This window comes from Salvelinus sp. IW2-2015, linkage group LG1 (genome assembly GCF_002910315.2).
Source record: "Salvelinus sp. IW2-2015 linkage group LG1, ASM291031v2, whole genome shotgun sequence".
Classification (NCBI taxonomy): Eukaryota; Metazoa; Chordata; class Actinopteri; order Salmoniformes; family Salmonidae; genus Salvelinus; species Salvelinus sp. IW2-2015.
This window is the reverse complement of record NC_036838.1, coordinates 12,968,498-12,976,971: the sequence shown is the minus strand read 5'-3', so window position 1 is coordinate 12,976,971 and position 8,474 is coordinate 12,968,498. Positions and strand designations below refer to the sequence as shown.

The window sequence follows — 8,474 nt, the reverse complement described above, 5'->3', positions numbered from 1 at the left end:
ACGCTGACAGACACAGCAAACTTCTTGCCACAGCTCGCATTGATGTGCCATCCTGGATGAGCTGCACTACCTGAGCCCACTTGTGTGGGTTGTAGACTCCGTCTCATGCTACACTAGAGTGAGAGCCACGCCAGCATTCAAAAGTGACCAAAACATCAGCCAGGAAGCATTAGGAACTGAGAAGTGGTCGTTGGTCACCACCTGCAGAATCAGTCCTTTATTGGGGGTGGTCTTGCTAATTGCCCTATAATTTCCACCTTTTGTCTATTCCATTGCACAACAAGCATGTGACATTTTATTGTCAATCAGTGTTGCTTCCTAAGTGGACAGTTTGATTTCACAGAAGTGTGATTGACTTGGAGTTACATTGTGTTGTTTAAGTGTTCCCTTTATTTTTTTGAGCAGTGTATTTATTGGACGTGTCGGTGCTCAATATACATAATCAGTATCCTATAACGATGTTTATCATCAGCGCCTTTAGATTAGACAACCGGAGTTCCAATCGCAGACAGCATCATGATTCATGAAATCTCATTCTAACCAATAATGGGGCATCCTCATTATAAATACATTGTGATTTAGTTTCGGTATCAGACTAACTTTTCTTATGATTTTGTTTGCAGAGCATACAGGCTGGCAGTTTATCGGCAGTTCAACCTATGGGTACGAGAGAATTGGACGAGTTGTATGGCATCTCATCCCTGCGTGTGTCGTCTCTTCCATAAGGCGTGCATAGAGAGAAGCAAAGGCATGGAATAAAACCAGTTCATTTAGTAAATCTAGCCTAGTCTAAGACATAGGCCTAATGCCTGCGCCTTATGTAAAAATAGTTAGCTTGTCCACTATAACAGGTTCAAGCGTAACCACAAACTTGCTTTGAAGATAAAACGACTTTCAGTGCGCACTAATCCCGTGTCCCTGTCGCTAGAGTAGTGACTTCAACTAGCTTCGGCTGCCATCTATTGGAAAGGAATGGTAACTACACTGGGCAGCTAGTCAGAGTCAAAGCAGACTTTAGTAATATATGCCATTTAGCAGACGCCTTTATCCAAAGCGAACTGGGTACATGGTAGTGGAAACAGATCATAGAAACAGGATTATATAATTTTGATATCGTGGATGGTCCGTCTTTGCATCTATAGCGGTCTATGAATTTGAGTGGTTACATTTTTCCAGACTCATCCATCAGCTTTTTACCAAGAGGAGCAGGGAGTCCCTTTGTTATTGTCTCTACTGCTGATTACCACTTTAAGAAGTTAAGATGCAGAATAAATAAACACCAAAATATGTTACAGATACTATAAAAATGTCCCATCACTAAGTTAGTGAATACACAGCATCCAGCACAGCAAACAATCAAATATATTTGATAAAAGCCCTTTTTACATAAAAATAATAACCACAGTGGTTATTATTCTCTGAGTGGTTATTCACACTGAGGGTGCAACAGTTCAACACCTCAGGAGCAAATGTCAGTTAGCCTTTCACAGCTGAGCACTAATAGGTTGAGAGAGAGAGTTGAAACAGCAGAACCGGGACAAGGTAACACATCCATTGAAACGGGTAAAAAAAAAAAAAAATTTAAATCAGTGGAAAAACAATTCTACTCCGATTCCCTTTATGGATGGGTGTATCTTATGAATTCGCTGTTGAATGGCCAGCTCCTTTATTTTCGGAACACCATCCCGCTGATCGATAGTATATCTTGGCTCGCACTGTGATGATTGTGATTTTGAGGCCTTAGGTTCATACAGTGAGTTATGGTCTTCATTGATCTCACTCTCCGTCAGCTCCATCTGTGGCGTATCGGGGCAGGACTCGGTTGTATACTGATGGTCGTGAGCGCAATCTAGCTGAGCCCTAAACTCTTTAATGATGGTCCCGGTAGACCTCTTCTCCAACGCAGCACAGGAACACTCTGGCACCAAGGGGTCAGTTTGGCATGCTGTACTAACCATTCTTTCTGTTGGTAGAAAACAATTAAGGCATCTATTAGGCTAAAGTTAATCACTGCATATACTTGAAATAAAACAATAGCCTTGGAAATAACATGGATTTGCATGTACCACCTGCCTCCTGCACAGTCTCCTCCAGGATGAAAACATCATCCTGAAAAGAAACAAACTTTTTGTTAAGACAACTGAACACACATACAGTGGGGAGAACAAGTATTTGATACACTGCRGATTTTGCAGGTTTTCCTACTTACAAAGCATGTAGAGGTCTGTCATTTTTATCATAGATACACTTCAACTGTGAGAGACGGAATCTAAAACAAAAATCCTGAAAATCACATTGTATGATTTTTAAGTAATTCATTTGCATTTTATTGCCTGACATAAGTATTTGATCACCTACCAACCAGTAAGAATTCCAGCTCTCACAGACCTGTAAGTTTTTCTTTAAGAAGCCCTCCTGCTCTCCACTCATTACCTGTATTAACTGCACCTGTTTGAACTCGTTACCTGTATAAAAAGACACCTGTCCACACACTCAAACAGACTCCAACCTCTCCACAATGGCCAAAACCAGAGAGCTGTGTAAGGACATCAGGGATACAATTGTAGACCTGCACAAGGCTGGGATGGGCGACAGGACAATAGGCAAGCAGCTTGGCGAGAAGGCAACAACTGTTGGCGCAATTATTAGAAAATGGAAGAAGTTCAAGATGACGGTCATTCACCCTCGGTCTGGGGCTCCATGCAAGATCTCACCTCGTGGGGCATCAATGATCATGAGGAAGGTGAGGGATCAGCCCAGAACTACACGGCAGGACCTGGTCAATGACCTGAAGAGAGCTGGGACCACAGTCTCAAAGAAACCATTAGTAACACACTACGCCGTCATGGATTAAAATCCTGCAGCGCACGCAAGGTCCCCCTGCTCAAGCCAGCGCATTTCCAGGCCCGTCTGAAGTTTACCAATGACCATCTGGATGATCCAGAGGAGGAATGGGAGAAGTTCATGTGGTCTGATGAGACAAAAATAGAGCTTTTTGGTCTAAACTCCACTCGCTGTGTTTGGAGGAAGAAGAAGGATGAGTACAACCCCGAGTACAACCCCAAGAACACCATCCCAACCGTGAAGCATGGAGGTGGAAACATCATTCTTTGGGGATTCTTTTCTGCAAAGGGGACAAGACGACTGCACCGTATTGAGGGGAGGATGGATGGGGCCATGGATCGCGAGATCTTGGCCAAAAACCTCCTTCCCTCAGTAAAAGCATTGAGATGGTCGTGGCTGGGTCTTCCAGCATGGCAACGACCCGAAACACACAGCCAGGGCAACTAAGGAGTGGCTCCGTAAGAAGTATCTCAAGGTCCTGGAGTGGCCTAGCCAGTCTCCAGACCTGAACCCAATAGAAAATCTTTGGAGGGAGCTGAAAGTCCATATTGCCCAGCGACGCCGAAACCTGAAGGATCTGGAGAAGGTCTGTATGGAGGAGTGGGCCAAAATCCCTGCTGCAGTGTGTGRAAACCTGGTCAAGAACTACAGGAAACGTATGATCTCTGTAATTGCAAACAAAGGTTTCTGTACCAAATATTAAGTCTGCTTTTCTGATGTATCAAATACTTATGTCATGCAATAAAATGCAAATTAATTACTTAAATCATACACTGTGATTTTCTTGATTTTTTAAAATTTAGATTCCGTCTCTCACAGTTGAAGTGTACCTATGATATAAATTACAGACCTCTACATGCTTTGTAAGTAGGAAAACCTGCAAAATCGGCAGTGTGTCAAATACTTGTTCTCCCCACTGTATATCAGTTAGCATTAACAAGCTAACGGTTGTATGGTTTGTCAACACACACACTTATTTTTCAGCAAACATTAGCTATGTCAACTTCAGTCTAGCTAAATGAGGTGGAGCTAACAAAACATTACAAAAAACAAATGTCAACAAAATATATTACAGTACTTTACTATGAGGTGGAAGCTAGCTACAGTAACTAACGTTACCTAATAACGGGTACACAGAAACTGTGTTGCAATTTTAGTTGCTTGTTAATGTTATTTTCTGGTGGATGTTACACAAAACAGTTCAGACGCAATTAGCTAGTTACGTTCAACTAGAGTTGCAACAAAGTTGTCCAGTGTCTAACGCTAGCCTAGTCAACAACAGCCATGACCGGTTAACGTTACCTCTGGGGCTCCATTGCATTGACTCGCGTCGCCTCTGTTCAGTCGCTTTTGATGATGCTCGGTCGGTAACCCCTACACCATAACCCTCAATGGCAAAGGGCTTCAACATAGGCCTATGACGCCTTTCCATTCGGAAACTCCCGGTTGCCGCATAGAAAGTGCCCTTCATCGCGAAGTCTGCCTCCGCGAAATGCTGTCTGCAGATCCTGGTAGCTCAAGCTGGCACGTCCTTCCTCTTCAGGACATGGAGCCACTTCTTCAAAAGTTGTATGTCCTTAGGCAGCCGATGGTAGTTTACCGAGGGATTTTTTGGAGCCAATTCATACAGCCTGGTGCTATACGGTTAATGTTTGAATTACTACTTGCTGTTGCTATCTTCGTTGTCCGCCCCTAACCTCACTCTCTTCGATTCACTGTCTGCGCCGAAAACTCAATACCACAGACAATTTGCTGAATCCTGCCAGTGACTCACTGGCGTCGGTTGTTAATATTGCAATTTAAAATGGCGATGACCATAACTCAAATAAACCTTGTCGGCGATCAAAATACTAAATATAGAGATGTTTTGTGTTAAATGTACATGTTTATTATTAGTGGATTGAATGTATATCTTTGCTTAGATTCACTTCCTAAACTGTTTCCATTCCTCTTTAAATGTCCCTTGCCAAAGCGAGGGAGCGTGATGATAGGAGGTAACGTCGTTCTTGGAAATCTTGAAGTTGAGTGTATAAACAACCAATCTAAAGCTATTAATGTACCTAGTAAGCGAACGTATCTAGCTAGCACTCCTGTCAGGTAGCTAGCTAGTTTTATAGTTTGGTAATGTATTCCAATACCCGAGTTTGACATGTGTCTACAGTTTGCATTGAATTGTGGGTCATATCAACCCCGCAAGTCACCAAAGTTGTTCACTCGCTCCCTCAAGCCAAATTGAGGGCTTATAGGGGGCAACGTCAGTGAATTGGACCTCCACTTAAGATGGCAATCAAACTGCATCCGGTTTCGACGGGGAGTATAGTGGATAGCGCAAGGGCTGAGGGGAGTAAAAATAACGTGTTTGGACTGCAGCCAGGGTCAGAGGAGAACATCCGGGGTCCTGGATCAGAGAGAGATGGTGGGGGGATGCGTTGATTGCCCTTTTTACGTTGGCTGAGATGAAGAGAGCATTAGCTAAAGCTGGGGTAACATCTCCTGGGAAGGATGAGAGGTGTTCATGATGACTTCTCAGTGACACTGCAATGGGCATTTACAATAAGGCGTAGCAGAAAAGAAAACTATCTGGAAATTGGAAGCATGCTGTAGTGGTGCCGATATGGAAACCAGGGCCCTACTAGTCCTTTAAGCTATAGGCCGATAGAGTTGACATCACATGTATGTAAACTAATTTAAAGGATCATAACAGAAAGGCTGACATAGAGAGAGAGTAGAGGACTAATGTCACCAGATCAAAGTGGGTTCAAGAAAGGCAGGGGAAACGATTGATCCTATACTGTGCCTTGAGTCAGTCATACGGAAGGCACAGGCAAGCAAAGAGGTGGTGGCCGTTTTCTTCGATTTAGAGAAGGCCTATGATATGATGTGGAAGGAAGGCCTACTTATCAAGCTGGATAACATGGGGGTTGGAGGAAGGGTTTTAAAACGTGATAAATTATTTTATTTTTGGGCAATCAATACAAGTGAGGGTGGGGAGCTCTGCCAGAAAGCTGAGGTAGATAATGGTATCCCCAGGGAAGTGTCATTAGTCCTTTGTTGTTCTCCATTATGATTGACGATGTATTCTCCCAGGTGAGACCTGATATCGGGAGGTCATTGTTTGCGGATGATGGGGCACTGTGGAAGAGAGGGAGAAATATTACCCATACAGCCAGAAGAGTTCAAGAAGCGATTAGTGAAGTTGAGCAGTGGTCCCTCAGGTGGGTCTTCAAGTTCAGTTGAGAAAATACTTTTTTTCTAGAAGGAAGGTTGGGGAGAAAATATATTTGTATGGAAGGAATATGGAGAGTGTGGGAGGGTTTAGGTTCCCGGGGGTCTGGTTTGACACTAGAATGACATGGGCGGAGCATATTAGATTAGTTGTCAAAGGAAAGAAAATATTGATTGTGATGCGTTGCATGTCAGGAATGGAGTGGGGGGCAGATAGAATGGCATTGAAAAACCTATAATGCTGTTAAGGTCATCACTAGACTATGGAAGTGTAGCATATGGATCAGCAGCTCAGAAATCTTTTTAAAAGTTAGATGAAATCCAGGCCCAAGCCCTAAGAATATGTTGTGGTATCACTCAGGACCTCCCCGGTGGCAGCGGTGCAGGTAGAGTTGGGAGAGATGTCGTTAAAGTTAAGACATATTGGGTAAATCTACAAGGACATAAGGTTACACATCCTACAAAAAAGGTACTCCTCGAGTGCTGGAAACATGAACAAAATCTGAATACAAGTTGTGGGTGGATAGGCAATGGTATGGCTATAGAGATGGGGTTGTTTGGGAGGGAGTTTAGCCCCTCTGTGGTTCTTCCTTCAATCCCACCTTGGTTTCTCCCTCAGCCAGTGATAGATCTAGGGTTGTTTGATAGGGTAAAGACATGTTGAGAATGAGTACATTCAGTTGTAAGTGAACATTTAAGTACACAATACTATGCTTTCTTGAATATGTTCACAGATGGATCTAAGGACCCTAAAACAGGGAGGACAAGTGCAGCTTTTAGTGTTCCTGAGTTTCAGGTGGCTTTGACAAAAAGAGCAACAGAACATTTATCTGTTTACACCAATGGAGTTGTTGGCCATACTATTGGCTGCAGAGTGGGTGAAGGAGGGGATGCCCGACAGAGTAGTCATCTGCTTGGACTCCTGTGAGCTTAAATTAATTTGGGTCTCAGAGCAGACAGGATGTATTATGAGGTTTTGCAGTGCTTGTATAGGGTGAAACAGATGGTGTTATTTGTGATGTTTCTCTGGGTACCAGCTCATGTGGGAATAGAGAGGAATGAGTAGGCGGATGTTATCAACAAGCAGGCTCTTAAATATCCTAATGTTGAGATGGAATTGTCAATCAGTAAAGCAGAAGCCAAGGGGTTAATAAGAACAGTGGTTAAAAATAAATGACAAGAGTTGTGGAACAGGTAGAGAGAGGGAAGACACCTGTATAAGATCCAGGAAAAAGTGGGGGCAGGGACGTCCTCAGGCCTAAAGGGAGGAAAGTGTAGTCACAAGGCTGAGCCTGGGACACACAAGACTCAATAGTACATTGAAATTGGTAGGGAAACATCCGACTGGGAGGTGTGATCATAGTCAGGAGCTGGAGATAGTGGAACATGTTCCATTTCAGTGCCAGAAATATGTGAGGGAAAGGGAGCAATTGTTATTAGATTTGCGGAGTAATGGGGTTGAAGAGCCAGGGTTAAATAACTACCGGGGAAATCGTCAGGGGATGTAGTATTTAAATTATGCATTTCGTTTTCTTAAGGAGACGAGAATATGGGGTAGGATTTACACCGTCACTGTCTCACACTCCAGTCCGGGTAGTGGTGGTAATGCCCCTTAAAGTTGGTTGCCAACCGCCATATAAAGTCCACAGAAGAAGACAAAAGAAAGCAAGAATTAGCAGTTCATCAAGCACACAGTGAATTATCAGCAGTGGTTTGGAGTGGACAAACTTTATATTCCTCTCTGGTTCAGTTAAAGGTGGAGCTAGGTAAGAGAGATCTAAGGTAGCCGAGGAATTGTTTAAAGGTGCAATAGGAATATGCAGAAATCGCTCCGCCATTTCCTGGATGCAAAAATTCAAATTGTTTTCCTAATTATCCGATTGTGACAAATGTATAGTGTAGAGAATCATTGCAGCATCTAAACCGCTGTGAAATATATTTTCAATAACCAAAAATATAGTATTTTCAGGTTTTTGAAGTTGGTGTACAAAACCGAAAAGATGCAAAAAAAATAAAAGTGAATGGCCCTCCCTTCAACAAAATATATTTCACCTAAACCGTCCCTGAACGCAAAAAAATAAAAAAAATAAAAAAACGACCCCAAAAACCAGGGGCTCAGCTTCTTACAGGACAGGCGGAGTGGGAGGTTCCTGGTGGAGAGCCAGACGTGATCACCAGGATGGAACATGGGAGCCTCACTGCGGTGGCGATCTGCCTGCTCCTTCTGACGGCGGACGGCCTACTGGAGCCTCACGTCGGCAATGTTCCAAACCTCTTCTGCGCACCTGAACCCCTCGTCCACCGCAGGAGCTTTGGTGGTCTGGCTCGGGGTCCACGGATAACCCAGAACACACTGGAAGAGAGTCAGCCCGGTGGAGGAGTGACACAATGAATTCTGGGCATAC

The 8,474-nt window shown here is 43.6% G+C and overlaps 1 long non-coding RNA gene across 1 annotated transcript; it reads right to left on the bottom strand.

Moving 5' to 3' along the window:
- Nucleotides 1-365: 365 nt before the first annotated feature.
- On the bottom strand, nucleotides 366-5,060 carry LOC111966103 (uncharacterized). Its single transcript, XR_002877624.2, has 3 exons — nucleotides 4,147-5,060; nucleotides 2,070-2,109; nucleotides 366-1,989 (listed from the first exon to the last, which is right to left on the bottom strand). It is a non-coding gene; the product is annotated as an uncharacterized lncRNA (long non-coding RNA).
- Between the last annotated feature and the right edge of the window lie 3,414 nt (nucleotides 5,061-8,474).